Source organism: Chamaea fasciata, unplaced genomic scaffold, assembly GCF_029207755.1.
Source record: "Chamaea fasciata isolate MVZ Bird 193981 ecotype frontalis unplaced genomic scaffold, bChaFas1.0.hap1 SCAF_2, whole genome shotgun sequence".
NCBI classification, from domain to species: Eukaryota; Metazoa; Chordata; class Aves; order Passeriformes; family Sylviidae; genus Chamaea; species Chamaea fasciata.
This window is the reverse complement of record NW_027094087.1, coordinates 87,607,115-87,623,285: the sequence shown is the minus strand read 5'-3', so window position 1 is coordinate 87,623,285 and position 16,171 is coordinate 87,607,115. Positions and strand designations below refer to the sequence as shown.

The 16,171-nt window shown below is 39.0% G+C and overlaps 1 long non-coding RNA gene across 1 annotated transcript; it reads right to left on the bottom strand.

Annotated features, from left to right (window-relative positions):
* Positions 1-54: 54 nt before the first annotated feature.
* Positions 55-16,157, bottom strand: LOC136285453 (uncharacterized). The gene is made up of 4 exons (XR_010719458.1): positions 14,602-16,157; positions 8,335-8,443; positions 4,179-4,605; positions 55-413 (listed from the first exon to the last, which is right to left on the bottom strand). It is a non-coding gene; the product is annotated as an uncharacterized lncRNA (long non-coding RNA).
* Between the last annotated feature and the right edge of the window lie 14 nt (positions 16,158-16,171).

Sequence of the window (16,171 nt, the reverse complement as noted above, 5' to 3'; positions counted from 1 at the left end):
TGACTCAAAAATAAAGTAAGTCAGGATGTGTACCAACCTTTTTGAAAGCTTGTCTTCACTTTAGTGTTGACAGTCAGAATGGAAGGTGTTTTGATGACAGCCACACTGCCACATTGTGAGAGAACACTTCTTCGCTGGGCAGAACTTCCTTGTCTTTATGTTTTGTCTTGCCCCCATGAAGAAAAGATCTTCAGAGGTTTTCTGATCATGTCCTTTGTCCCACTCTGGTGGGCACAACTGCAGTCTCAAGCTCCACATGTGACCTTGTGTTGGAGTCAGCATTACCATCCACATTTCAGTGCTTCCTGCTGGAGAGTCACCAACCGCTGTCTGCTGCAGGCTCTCATGCTGTATTAGTGTCCTTCACCATCTTCCTCCTGCTTTGGTGCAGTTGCAAGCCAAGCAGTTGTTACCTAAAATGATGCAAAAAAAATGGTGTAGGGTTTTTTTAGACTATGGTAAACTGAAAAATAAAACATATTGTAACTCTGCTCTTAATTCCAGTTTTGGTCTGGACTTTTCAGTGCCAGCTGGCCCTACTTCATCAAGTTAAATACTTTCCTCAACAGATATTTGGTTTTGAGAAAGAGAGCGAATGTGCTAGTCTAAACTAAAAAGGACTGAGCAGACAAAAGGGTTAAGGACAGGGTCCAGACCCCTAGCATCTCCTCAGGAGGAATGATAAACACCTCTCTTTGGCCAGGTCCAGTTTCCTACACCTTTCTGAGGAGCAGTAATGGAGAGTGCTATTTATTACGTGTTGGGATGAACATAGGGAAGGTTTTCCACCATTTAAAAAAATAAAATCCAGAATTTATGGTAGTTTGAAAAGCAATTTCCTTTTAAGGTGCAAATTCCTAATTTGCCACATAAAAGTACAGGAATTAAGTGCTAAATCCTTCTTTGCCAGTGAGACCTGTGAAAGGAGGTACGAAAAAAGAGTTACTGTTAGGTTTCTGTTCATGTCTCCTGAAAGCCAATGTATGCAAAAGTGCACTGAAACAGCCCTGATTTTTTTTTTTTTTTCAAAGCCTTCCTGCCGTTTCTGACTGACTTTTAAAAAATGAACCCTTGTCCAGTTTTATTTGTGTGGTGGGTTCTGATTTTGTTCTGCCTGTACTGTATCACTTTTCTCTCCTCGTCATTAATCTTCCATGAATGTTCCCTGGGGCACAGTTCTCCCTTTTCTGCATGGAGAGTTTCTATTGAAATTAATGGACTTTCTTCTCATGGGTGGAAGGAAGAATACACCCTTATAACAGCCCTGTTGCAAAATAATATTATTCATTGAAAAAAAGCCTTAGTCTCACTCCTGAAAGCCCAAAGTCTAGTCAGGCAGATTATACTGGGAGATCCCAACAGGAGGTCTGGTACAGGAGCGAGAACTACTTGTCCAACATGAAAACAAAAGCCAGAACAGAAGACTTTTAAAATGTTGGAACAAAACCCCATGGAAAGCGTCATATACTCTGTGATGAAGTGTACCATCCCAAACCTAATTCTAGGGCAGATACATCTGGTGGAATACAGTGCAGTGAAGATATCCATTAGTGACCTGTAGAACTATGAATGTTCACAAGAACAGCATGGCACCAAAGACTAATTTGATCCACAAAGAGGCACTGCAGATTGGCTAGGGGTGCTGGGCCACACAAATAAAGGTATATGGTGCTGTGCAGATGTATGATCTCATCTGGAACTTGGGCTTGGGAGTTTGGGCATCTTTGACACAGTTGTGCATTGCACAATGTACAAATGCTAATGAGCATGGCTACATGCCCTTAGAGACTTCAATGGAAAAGCCTTATGTTCCTTCACAGAGAACCCTTTGCTGAATTAAAGAGGGTGTTGACAACCTTCAATTGAGACTGCATAAATTCCCATATGAAGGATAGCTGCAATATGAGGTCTTGAGGCAGGCGGATGACCTTATAAAATATACTACAGTATCCAAGTTTAGTAAAACAAACGCACTATATTTAAGTAGGCCATGGAAATGTAAATATGCTTCAGGACTGGCCCCAAGCAATTTATGTTACAGTAATGTTGCTATCATGTTTTGGATAGATCATTACTGTAGATAATATAATCTAAGGCCAGGAGATAGAATTTAATATGCATGGAGAAATTTAAACAGAGAAATTTAAAAGCCCTCTTTCCTCAACAGTATTTAGAAAAATGAACTCCACCTTGTAATCCAAAAAAACCCCATGCTTGTCCAAAGAAGCATTACATGGATGGGCTAGGCCACTCCACTATTTTTAAATCATTTGGGATATTTCACAGGGAAGTCCTAGTAAGGATGACTCGTTCCATGGTGCCTGTTTGCTTCCCATGAATCTTTGTGCCATGCAGTGCTAGAAAGGGTAACAAAGATTTGACAACCACAGTGGCAGGCAAATGAGAATTTCTTGTGTGTTTACGGTTTGTGAAACTTGATTGTTGAATAATTAACATGCCAGTTACCCTTGGATTTTCAGTTTTAGCAGCCGATGTGTTTTTAATGTTTACATTTGATTTGAGCATCTCTGACAAAGCTCTTGTTACGCATTTGTGTGTGTTTGTATTTTGGTTGAAGATTATAGACATATCTATTGAGATCATTGCTTTAAACAGTGCTGTATCTGCTCCTTCCACCAAACCTGGCTCGCTTGCTTTAAGATTAGCCTTGTCAAATTTACTTAAAGTGACCAGGCAAATACATACAACTAATTTTGTTATAGGCAAAATTAACTAATGCTCTTTTTCATGGTGAGGTGCTGTAATGATTTTATATAGCAGTCAAACTATTTAAATACTAATGCTGTCTTCATGCTGTAATCACCATTCTAGTCAGATGTCATTTTTAGTAGCCTATAGGGAATTCCATCCCTTAATTATTCTTCAATACACAAACCAAGCATTCTTTAATTGGTGTAAATTGAACAGTGTTCCAACGCAAACAAGAAGAGGACAAACTAATCAATGATTCTGTGCATGTCTATTGGAAAGCTATTGCCATTAGATCAAGTAACGAATCCTTGACTCCATTAGCTTCAGAGGAACGATGGGGGGAAAATACAGCTAATGCTGCTTCTTGCTATCAATCAGTAGTGAAAAGTGTGTAGCAAATCCTTTAGCAGAACTCCAGATTTTCTTGAAAGTGCTCATGGAAATTTTAAATATGAAGATATTCTGACTTCAGAGTCCCGAGTCATATGTCTTTGATGGGGATTTGTCTGGAAACAATGCGTTTTTATTCTCTGCTGCCTTTAGTCATGTGGCCTGCTTTTTATTTTTCTTTTTCAAATAAATGATTCTTGAATGATAACATAACTTTTTTCAACTTGTCAGGAAATTTTGGGTGAATTTTCTGTCTCTCTCAGGCTGTGCCTCTGTGCATTCATATGTATTCACTCCTGCAGCACAGCATAAATTGGTTGGCTCTCCCATCTCTTTTTTTAATACAATCTGAAATAAAGGTGCTGTATTTAAGAAACAGATGAAAAATCCTTCTCATAAATGTGTCACACTCACTTTTCATTCTTGTCTCTTTTTATCAGTTCTCTAAAACTGATTATTTATCTTCGGAGTGGGAGGAAAAAAAAAGTAAAAGGCCCATTACAAACCTCTGGCCCAGATCTGCCAGTCTTAAGAGTTTTAGTTAGTGTGGAAAGTGAAACTCCTCTGGAAAGAGATATACTGGCTATGGTTGTTCACTTTTTAATCTATTTGTTTTTGATATAATATGCTATTTACTGTTTAAGGACCTTTCATGTTGGTTTAAATTGAAGTTTTTAAAACGAGTCTAGCATAAAAAGCTCTAAGTGACATAGGCTGAGAAGAAAAATACAGCATCTTCTACAGACAGCCTTTGTTCACCACGTTACAGTTGAAAGAAGCGTAGAGCAGACTTGGTAGATAACCTGCCTTCTTAAAACAAGAGGGTTTTTAATTTCTACACATCCTAATCACAGTCACATTACTTTGCTCTCTGTACCAGACCCCTCAGGGCTGGCTCTAGGTTTTGCTGTGAAGTCACATGTGTGGGGCCTGAGGCATTTTTCCACTTTAATTTTTTCTTTTTTAATCCTTTTGCCAGTTGGGACTCTCTAACTGGCTCTGTTGTCATGGGTGGCTGACTAGGGTGGTAAGGAAGAGAGCAGCACACATAATCACTCTCAAGGTTTCATACTTACTTTTTTCTTATGAGGATGAAGATGTTGCAGTATGTGTTTTCTGAGGAAAAGGAAGCTTCTCCCCTCATCTCCCTTCCCAGACCAGTGTGTGATTTCCAGGAAATGAATTTCCCTCTGTTTCCCTGCTTTTTTCCTTTACTGGTTGGTTCTTGTGTGTAGTTGTACTATTTCTCAAAAAATTAAACTGTGCCATCTGGCTTAAGGTATCTTTCTTCTTTCTTCTTTCTGTTTCTCTTCAGTATCTTCTGTGGTAGCTGTTACAGGATGTTGATGCCAACAAGGGGTTATGACACTTGAAGTAGGGATTTTAGAGTGCTGGAGAGGATTTTCAAGAGGAAGAAACACCTCACTCTGCTGAGAGCATGTTCTGAAAGGCAGTGGATCCTTTAGAGTCTGTATCTGCTTCCTTGATCTGGAGATTTGGCCCCTGAAACAAAGGGATGCCAAATACCTGAGGCCCAAGCAGAGCAGATGGGGGACACTCAAAGACAGATTTGTGGGGCAGTTGCTGGATGCAGAGGGGATACATGCTTTGAGATGACACCAGAAAATGTAGAGTCTGACTCTACATTGATATAAAAAAAAATAGAGGCCATAATGCCATACTATGCATACTATGTTACAAAGGGAAAACTTTATCTAAGCAGAATGTTAGATAAGATGTTTCTTTAAAGATTCCATAAAGTTAAACTTCGCATTTTTGGTAAATCTTGTGAATTTCAGTCATTTAAAAAAGACCACTAGTTGTACCACTATTTCCATATATGTGAACAAGCCCTACTGGAGTTGAAACCACATAAGAAAAGAATCAAAACTACACTTGGGTCCAAATGGCACCACTGGGAGGATTTAGAATAATAAATTTATGTGAAGTTGGAACCTCTGTTTGCAGTTGCGTGCCAAATGTGGTTTAGGCTATAAGAAAGGGCAAAGATCTGTCATCTGATATTCATGAAAAAGAAAGGAAGACATTTTTATTTTGTTTATTTTTCAAAACAAAAGCCAGCCCCGGATTATTGGGAAAGCTTCAGTAGAATAATTTCTTAATCACCTTTATGTTCTTAGGCATATCTGGCCTTCAAAGTCCATATTAAAACTCCTCACTGATTTCCTTGGGATTATGCCCCTCAGAATGGATGACGGGAGAAACAAATACTCATCAGGCCTCCGCCATTGCCTGGCAATTCCAAGGGAAATGCTCCTCTGATCCCCACAAGGAAATCCTCAGACACCATTTAACAGGATAAGGAAAATCTCTTCTTTCCCAAGGATGACAGAAAGAGAGAAAGACAGACCATGTGAGGCAGGATGTGCCACTCCCTTTTTGAGACAAAGAGAAAACACTAACAGCGAATGGAAGGGAACCCAGCAGAAGGCTTTTGTAAAAGGCTGAGATATTAAGTGTGGATGTTTCAATGTAAAGAGATTCAAAAGTGTTAATAAAATAATGTGAAAAATCCTGATTTTAGAGTGTGACAATATTTCAAAATTCTTTTTATCTTTTCGCATACTTTAACACTTACGCAGGTGACTCCAGAGATCATTCTGTTCTGAAAAATTTATGTCTTAAATGACATGAAACATTTATTTGCTTTTTTAAAATTTAGGAGTGACAGAAATGTTATACAGGTGTGACTCTTGCGGATGGTGCTACACAGAGACAGCAGCTGGACTCAGTGGTCATTTATGGGTCCCTTCCAACTCAGCATATTCTGTGTTTCTGGGGTTCTGTGATATTTTTTTCATCAAATATACAGATACCACCCGAAAGAAATAATATTCTCACTGACACTTGATTTATACAGTTTGTACTCTGTGTTTTTTTGCCAAATTGCTATTATATCAAGTTGCTTACTGATACTGGAACAGAGTTTGATATTGCTTTGCCTCCTACTTCTCTGCTTGGTCACAGTCAGAGTGACTCTGCTTCTAAAATCTGTTGAATATACTCACTCCAATTCTAATGATAAAAAGTTATGGCATATTGACTTTATTGACTTGCTTTATTTTATAGTACTTAAACCAGCTAATTCATCATGGAAATATTTTTTTTAAATTTTATTTTATTTCATTTTGTTTTGTTACTTTAAGGAGCTCACTTTTGGTCATGCAGACCATTCTATCTGTCCTGCTTCAGCAGATAAGTCCCATCCGCAATCGCTCTCACTTGTAATGGCAGCTGTGCAGGGCATTCATAGTATGTTTCTTGCCCTAGATTAATTTTAAAAATTATTTTATGCTATCACAAAAGCAAGAGTTCCATCAGCTTCTTAAAATCAATTAAAAGTATCAATGTAATAACTGCTAAGGAACTGCTTTCGGCTAAAAACTATATTCATATTATTTTGGAAAGTAGCTTGTGCAGCCTATTCTCAAAGGTCTTCAGCAAGGAGGACTCCAGACCCTCCATAAACAATCATTTCCACGGCTTCAGTGTTATCACTGTAAGAAAATTTTTGCCAGCATTTGTTCTGACTCTCCTTTGTTTCAATGTAGTATTTCTGTCATTTCAATGTACTTTCTGTCATCTGGCTGTAGTCCTGAAATATAAACTCTTCCCTGCCTCTTCCCAGAAAGCTTTTAACATTTGAAGTCTTTGGTTTTTGTGTCCCTCCTTTTCCAGATGAAATCACCCCAGTTCAGATTTCTTTGCAGGTGACATTTCCCTAATTTCTGATCATTCCCATTCCTCTCCTTCAGACACTTATGAAGGCAGCTGTATCTTTTTTGAAAAGTGATTCTTTAATGGGGTCCCTGCCAGTGTACAGCTGAGCAGCATGATCACTGCCTTATAAGAAAGCTTCTGCCTGCTCAGCTCCCAACAGCTCAGCCCTCTTGCACCCAGGTATGGTTCTGATTTTCTTTCCCACAACTCTCAGGGGGAGAGAGAGAAAGATTCTTCCTCATTCAAAATCAAGCTTTAGTCTCGTGTTGCCTGCTCCTACCTAGTGGAACTTGGATGTTATTTTTTGGAGGAGAATGGGAAACAAGCTTTTTCCTTGTACATGAAACGCATTTGACCCCATGCAATTCTTCTCTTTCTCTGCTTTCCTTCCAAAATCCCCTAAAAATTGCAATGCTTAGTTTTATCTTTTTTTTTCTGCTTTTTTTTCCTCATGTAATTATTTGCATTACTAAGTTAGACGAATGTGATGTGAAAGCACCATTTTGAACCAAAAAAGCCCAGAAAACACAAATCTTGATCTTTTAAAACCATTATTTTATCCAAAGTGGCTTGCATCATTAAGCATAAAAGAATTTTTTTCATCTTCAGGTCAGTAAAAATTTTGTGAAAAACTCTCTCCTAATTTTTGAGTGGTTGTTCTCTTTCTTGACTTGAAGCATTTGAGCAAAATAACTCATAGGAAATTCTAATATAATTCTGCCACCTATGTAAATTCATTCAGATTTTACATCAGGAGCACTGGTTGGTCTTGTTTATAGCAGCATATTTTGAATGTTTTCTAAAAAATTGCATGATTTTAATCGCAGAAAATATAGACTTAGGTGCCTCACTCCCTTAAAGTCAACAGAAAACTCCCTTGAGCTTCTCTTGGGAAGGGTTGAGCCTTTAATCTGTGTTTGTTTAATAATAAAGACCCTGAGATAAGCTCGTAGATAGGTTTTTTTTGAGACACACTTGTATCAATGTTAGGTATGGGTTTTTTTCTGATATACCCTGGTTTCTTGGACTACTTAAGCAGACCCTAATGACTTTGCCACAATGATCTCCTCCTGACTCTCTGGTTTGTCTTTCTGTTCCTATTTCATGAAGATAGATAAATGTTTTGCAGCAGAAATGTGAATATTATATATACATATATGTCTATATGTATTTTAATTTAGTTACTCTTTACTCTTTACATCATTACTCTTCTATTTTCTTACTCCAATAAATTCCATCCCACATTTCTGAACAAATATTTGCTTTCAATATTTGCAGAAAAAATCCAACTCAACCAAGTAAATAAAGCATTAGAAAGCATAGTTTTGTTTCTCCATTCAGCTAAATCCATTAAGACTTTAACACAAGTAGAAACTAAAAACAAAGGGAATTTCTTAAAATATGAAGGCCTGTAGCATATTTGCATTTTGAAATTAATTGCTGACCTAATTATTTGTCAGTAGTAGGATAAGTTAATCAAATATAACTTACAGTAAAGCTTCTAAACACCCACAGGATTTTCTCCCCCAGAGTAAATTGTCATAGTGGTCCAGTTTGACAATCCATTCTCACTGTCATCTTGCGACCAAAGGAAGACTATCTGTGAAATGGTACCATATGGAGAGACAAGAGAGAATTAAGTACTTAGATCTCCTGTACAAAGGCATGATAAGCTAACAGTCACCAGAGGAAGTCAGGAACGACGAAGCTTTGAAAAAAGAAATACTCTGCCTTTCAAATCCATTTAGATTTATTTTTATACTCTCCCCAATTTGGACTAAAATAGTCTGATAATAAATATGCATATAAAATAGAAATCAAACGTATTGTGCAATGTTTCATTTCTATCATGTCTGTGGATCGGCATTTCATGCTTAGCATTTATAGATAAGACTAGGACCTTTCCCTCTTCATCTTACAGAAACTGACTGTGTTATCCCCAAATAATATGTCACAACCAACTACTTCATGACCTGAGGCTAAGAACGCACGATTTTACTTCAAAATGCAGTTGGAAACAAAATCTGATGAAACGATCAGGTAATGTGACCAATGCATTATTTTCAAAAGGCGTACCTAGGCGTTTGAGCTAGAAATACCTAATCAGTAGTAATATGAACTACTTCATTGCTTCTGTTATTACAGTACTGCCTCTCTCCTGTCATCTGCTGGCAATGGCAACCCACAGTAAAGGATGTTTTTCTGATCATTTTGCACTCATTAAATACAGCTGTCACAATAGCGGATGCGAGACTGCATACAAAACTTTTATGCCACGTCAAAATAAAGCAGAAACATTTTAAAAAGATCTGAAACCTTTGAAGCCTTTTCTTGAGAAATATTGAAATATTGCTTTTTGTTGTTGTTTGCGACAATTGAAAATGTTCCACAGCTACACGCATTAAAACTCACTGCAGAACAAAACACCATCCATCAAAATTAAGGAAAAAGGATAAAAAATGGAGAAAAAATAAAACCAAACCAAATCTCTCTGAAGCACAAAGTGTTTGGTTTCTGAGAGACTGAAGTTCTGGTTCATCACCTGATTTCCGAGGCTGAACATTCATTGAGTTTCAAAAGCTCAAGGGACCTGACATTTAATTCTGGACTATGGATGAAATCTGCCCCATAAAGTTTCCAGCTGAGTGAAAACATCTTCCCCTAGTTCCCCATTCTGAGAAACAGCTCACTTTCAGGCTAAGCAGCAGTAAATTCTGTAGTTGTTTGACATTATTGCCGTAAAAATAATATTTAAAAGGTCATTGTGAATGACCCCCAAACCATTTGGTGACTGGTGTGAACAGAGAAACCCTTATGAGTAGCATGAGTTAGTACTCTTGTTTGGATGCAAGTGTGTTCTGAAATACTGTACCATCCAAGGTGACCTATTGAAGACTTTGGTCACCCCATAAGAGCTACAAGAAAGCAATAATTTGCACCTGTTTTGCACCTCCCAGTTTCAGAATTGCATGATCATAAAAGAAAAAAAGTTGGTAACTTTGAAGCATCCTTGTGTTGATGGCCACTGAGAAGCAGGTCAATTGAGAAGATAACATATTTTCAAAAACACAGAATTTTCAACTGACACCCAATTGTGGGTAAAATAGCTACTTATATGAACATAGTCAAGATATTCAAGATGGCTGATCTTAAACTTTTATCAATAGACTTCTTCCAAGACTGGATGATACAGGTATAAATCAATGACTTTTATTATTTGCAGTTACTCATTTAATAAAAGTGAGATCCATTTCTTTGTAGTATGTCTCCTTTTTGTTGTAAATCTTTTGCCTTCCTGAATGTATGGGCTTGGGCCAGTTATGTGATTTACTTGTGGGCTTTCCATTCCCTTCTAAATTTTAAATTGAAATTTTTGCCTGTGCAAACAGTGATGAGAAAAAAATGTGCATATGCGTGTATAGACACGTGCATGTCTAAATGCACCTTTAACCCACACCTGAAAAGCGCTTCATGCTCACAATCCTGTCAGCAGTAGGATGCATGGAAAGGAGGCCCTTGAAAGCCATGGCTGGTCTGGAACAGCCCCAAGCTCTCTCATTCCTCCTGCAAAGTGCAAGCACATGATGGCCAAAGGGAGGCAACTTCCAGCATTTGTGTGGCTGGCACCCATGCAATGCAAGCTGCTTTCATTCTGGGGAGCTAAGTGTGTCTCCATGAGACATGGTGACACTTACAACTGTTGTGTGGAGATATCAGCTCTCTCACTCTCTCTCCCCCCGCCTCCTCTCCCTCTTTCTCTGACTTGCATCTTCCTGATGCAACTATTTCCTTCTCCCTTCTCTTCCTGGATGCCTTTTATATTGTCCTTTACATTTATTGATGGCATCCTTCCTGAGGTGAGAGAAAGAGAATTGTGTCCCTGGCTTTGGGAAAAGGAGAAAGACAGCACAAATCTTACGCCAAGAGCATATTCTCCTAGAGTAGCAGTTTTTGTTAGAACATCGTGAAGGCATAACAGAATTTGTGAGTGAGAATACCAACACTGGGAAGAGCATTGCTGAACTCTTGTTTGCAATTACTGCCTACCATCAACATTCCTGGCTCATGCAGTCCCAAGATCAATTCATCTGATGTCCCAGAGTCCGCTTCCCAGATTGCAGAAAACTTTTTCAGACAGCACTAGACTCCATAAATCTGAACCTCAGGGCATAAATCCCAGCTATGGCTGTAGGGTCAACTCACTTTGGGACTTGAGTGAATGGAGATACATCACAGTGGAGTGAGTGACCAGTGGAAGGAAGAAAGAAATCTCAAACTGTAGGCTGTGAATGAGTGTGAACAGGAATTAAGGCAAAGATGGAGAATTTGGCATGCGGTACAGGGAAGAACGGAGTGAGAGAATTCAAATAAAGAGCACAAGAAGTGAAAGAGAGGTAGAACAGAGGAAAAGCAGAACTATGGAAACTGTGAGAAAGAGAGGGAAGAATGCAGTAGAGGGAAGGACAATACATGAAGTGGGAAAACCTAATGTGAAAAGTTGAGACAAAGGGAAGATAAAAGTCACACGAAACACCCACAAGCAACATATTGTGTACACCTACACTTTTTCATGAGCCCAGAGTTCACTCTCTCTCTCAACATCAGAGTCCTCCTGCTGGCCTTGGGTCAACTGAGATACCTCACTGGTGCCCTGTCTGCTCCTGGTCCTCCCTTCTGGGATCCATATTCCTTACTACTGCCATCCCGTACCAGGTCAATACACTCGAGTGCCTGGCCAACTCCCGTCTAATGGCATACAGAACTAATTTTCAGGCTGGACTGTAATCTCAAAATCTGCCCGAGAGGGCATGGTATAATCCCAGCTCTATTTTAAAGGTCAAGTCCTGCAGGTTTTGCTTGGTTTTGACTCATTCAGACCTTCCAGTGATTTCAAAAGCCATTGACCTAGATAAGGGAGGGCAGAACTGGGGCCACAGTCAGATTTCCAGTATAAAAAGTGACTTCATTTTCAGATGCTTCACTGTACCTGCCGTGAGATTTCACTGCTCTGTCTCTCTTATTGAAATACATGGAAGGTTCTGTACATCAAATACATAAAAGATTTGACTTTTAATTCCTACCATGTATTTTGGTAAGAGGAATTAAATGTCAAAACACAAAAGCAATTATACACTTAATGGTAAAAAACATATAATCAAGTCATTTTTTTTTATTTTCAAATTGCGGGGATTGAAATGAAAGGGCAAGAGGGTCTTACTTTGACATTATAGGAGATGGAAAGGCACATTTGTATCCTTTTGTACCTTTTACAAAATGAATATGCCTGTAATCAGACCCATTCATTTTGAAATGGAGATTGTGCTTTAGATCTATGACATATTTGCGAGGGTGTTGAGAAAGTATCTAAGTAAAATGTGCCATAGGAAATCAACTCTGGGGAAATGCAGTTATTCTCCACGATGATATAAAACTAGTTTGGCAAAACACTTGGGGTGAAACAAAGCTGCCTTGCATGGGCGAGTCATGGCTGTATATTTAAACAGTCATCGCTACAGCAAGGTTGGCAAAATTTCCTAACTCGGGAAGTGCCCAAGCTTCAACTTGCTGGAGGCTGGGACAGTGATCTGAGACACTCTGCTATGAGGTTATCAGCTTCTCCTCTTCAGTAGGCAGCTTCTGGAAGCCACTGTTGGGGTTTAAGACACAGGTCTGTTTTTAAGCTCTGCCTTTGTCAGGTTAATTTTTATGTCCCTTTCCGCTGTGTACCTAGCATACTTAAAGGGGGAAGAAAGAAAAGTCCTGGTGGTTCCCCTGTTTCTGTGATATTTGAAACTAGTGGCTAATTGCTGGTGTATCTGTACAATTCCTGCCACAGTGAACCACTGTTTCTGTTGCTAGGCTGGTAAGCACCTCTAGAGCAGTGAGCTGGTTTGCCAGTCTGGGCACAAGGACAGGGTGCATCACAGCCCTCTCCAGCCTGAGTAGGTGCCTCTCCTTCCCAGAGGCTGGGGGTGACTGAGGCACATTTACAGACCAATCTGTCATTTCTCTCTTGCAAGGCCCTCTGTAGCTGAGACATATTAGAGGTACAGAAATGGACTTCTGTGACTTTAGTGACAACAGAGTGCTAAAATGTCTCTTTTCCATTTCTACAGCAATTTATGAGGGAATAGAAGACCTACTAGTGATAAATATTGCTACATTACAGCAATATAGCAACTGCTTACACTCAGCATCAATCTTTGTGAGCCATTAGACCGAATTCCTTTTTAACACTGCAAAATCTATGAACATATCCCATCAAAAACATAACAGATGTAAAGTGTGGGGTCATTCCTCCGTTCCAGGGACTAGCGTACTCATATTTTTCCAAATTCTCAGGTCTGATTCTTGCTTATGATGATATTCCATTTGTGAAGTTGTGAAAAAACACTGAAAATTATTATGAATGGGCCTGCTATGTAAGCAAATATATACAGCTAAGTGGCTCTGACATGAGCTAGATGAAAACTCCAAAAGGACAAATTTGTAAACACAACTTAAAATGCCCTAAAAAGGAAATTCAAGCTCAATTATGAATCACACCACAGTTTTGTCATACTAAATAAGAAACATTTCTTTGGACTGTGGTGATTCCCTGTATACATATGTAGTTGGCACTCTGCTCAAAGCTTATGCAGGTAACCAACTTACAGAAAAGATTTCCCTTCAATGGATTTACATCAGCAACCTCTCCCAGACAAAATGTATGTTATTTACTATAGAGCTGGGTAAACTAGGGTTCTATTAGGGTAAGATCTAATTTTCAACTTTCAAAATTAATTTTGGCACCTTTTTTTTTTTTTTTTTTTTGGTATAGGAATGCTTATGTGTTTTCTTGATGACTCTTAATAAAAGTATCATAGAGATTAAAAACCTGATCCCAACAAAATAAAGGTAAAAATAATCATTTGAGGAAATATGGAAACACTGGCCAGTTCATCTGGAGATCTGCTGCTCTTCAGGCTGCTTCACATCTGTAGAGGTCTTAAAAACACAAAAAGATTTAAAGAGAATATTTGTATGCATATTTTATGTCTAAGAAATGGTAGAACATCTATTTTGTGTGCCAAAGCATGATTATACATCTATATTTAGCTTTTACTTTTAGTGGGTGTTAGCTGCTAATGTATATTTTGGGGAGTTTGAAAATCTAATATTAAACTGTGGTATTTTTCACCTTCGGTAAAGAGTGGGCTTTTGATAACAAAAGAGGAAAAAAATCCCCAACCTGCTAAATGGTACTTACTGAGAAAGAGGTTTCTCTTTTCCAGGGAGAAGGTGGCATCGAACTTTTAAATCCTACTTGCAGGCTTGCAATTTTATAGAGGTAGAAAAAGGATCCAAAGAATCTAATTTTTTACAAAAGTTAATTTCTCTCAAATTTGGACCAATTGAGTTCTATCATGTTGTGTTTCCCTGCAGAGAGAATGCAATGACTGGCATAGGAAGTCGCTGAAAACAATTTTTTTGATGGACACTTTCTGTCACCCTTTGCCATCGCAGCATACATTTTCCTGTCACATAATATACGGTAATTATATGGATTTTCCTCTTTCCAAGTCACAGGAATGCTTCCTTACTTGAACGGAGGGGCCACAGACTACTAGTCAACCTAAAAATCCTGTTAGCATTACATCTCAGCATAAATAAAGAATTTGGATCAGTGCCTTGTTAGATCATCGCTATTTCTAGCTCGCTGAGTAAAAAGAGCATTTTTTGCAGCCTAGTTTGATAAGTAAAAGGTGTCTTTCTCACCTGTGTGCACTCTGAATTGTCACTCTCATTCTTTGTTCCTTTGCATGCGGCTGTTGTCAGCTCCCGAGTCACAGAACCACTTGCAGGAACAGCTCGGGAGAGTTTTGGAAGAAAGGAAAGGGAAAAAAGGAGCCGCATTTTTATTTAACAGGAGAAGGAGAACATAAAGAAAAGAAAGGTGTTCTCAAGAACGTAGCCTGCAGCCTTGTCAGGTAGCATTTCTTCAGATGGTTTTTTCTTACCCCTTTCCCACCCCAAGATCTCTCTTCATCATTTTTTTAAACATCTCTTCTGGGACAGAGACATGAAAGTGAATTGTGGGTCAAAGGCAAGAATTAGGGGTTGCCAGGTCTGCTTTCTGATGGCTTTACTTTATCTTTGTGTCCAAGACTTTGCCAGTTAGCAGGTACTGTGGGTTATCCATTCCAGTCACATCATTTTCTGCTTGATGACAAGCATCACACCTTCATCCATCACATTTACATTTCAAACTGCCACACTGCTCTATTGATTAATTATTTAGCAGCTCTTGGCCACTTGTGAGCGTTTCTGTGCTCACGTTTCATGGGGAAGGTCCGTTCTTTTTATTTATGTGCATTTTTGTAAAGCTGAAAAAAAATATGGTAAAGGCTTTATCATACACACATCCCCCTAACCCATGTGTGTGTGCCTGGATCTATGCACATGTGTGTGAATATTTATGTGTGCGTGTGTGTGTGTATGCTGGTACAATTAGGTGCACGCAGGGAGCAGAAGCAGGTAACCTGATCAATAAGCACATGCTCACACTGATAATAGATTTCTGAGTTTTCAGAGCACTGAACAGCAGATCAATGAGACCTTGCAGGTGTGCTGGAGCCGGGAATTGCATCAGCTACATCATGCTCCCTACAGACCTGCAGGGAACACAGACATCGTCCTCTGGGCTTTGTCACTTTGAGCAAAAACAGGTGGAGCATTTTTGCAGGTGCCTGCTAATGGCTGTGTTTCTTCCACATCACAGTCAGGAAAGGGCAGCCTCTGAACAAGACAGGAGATCCAATTCGACCTAGGGCTCAACTTGCCCCAGAAAATCACTCCATCTGTCTTTTCCTCGGTTCTCCTTTGGTGAAATGCAGAATGAGGATCTAATCTTATAGTTCTTTTGCTAGCTTTTTTTTTTTTCCACATAAAAATCCACTGTAAGAATAAAATCTATCTACTCTATCTGAAAATATGGGTTAGCTCAGAAATCTGTGCTTGGAAGAGTGATGGTAAGCCTTGCTTCTGTTTCCCTGGGGCACTCCTGGGCACTCTGCTTTAGCTGGATGCTTTCCTGATCCACCACCACCCCTCACCCAGCAGTTCCCATGAGAGAAATCTGTAATCCTTTGGTGTCCCAGGTGGTGGTACATTCCAGATTATCCTCTGATATTGATAACTGCTTGCCCAAAGATTCTTGTCTTTAGAAGGAACAGCTGCAAGAAGAAAGCAAGATGCATTCCCATTCCCATGATGGGAAGAGAATTCTTTTCAATAAAGGCTTTGGAAAAGTCATCACACACTTACGTTGAAGCAGAAAATGAGGTAA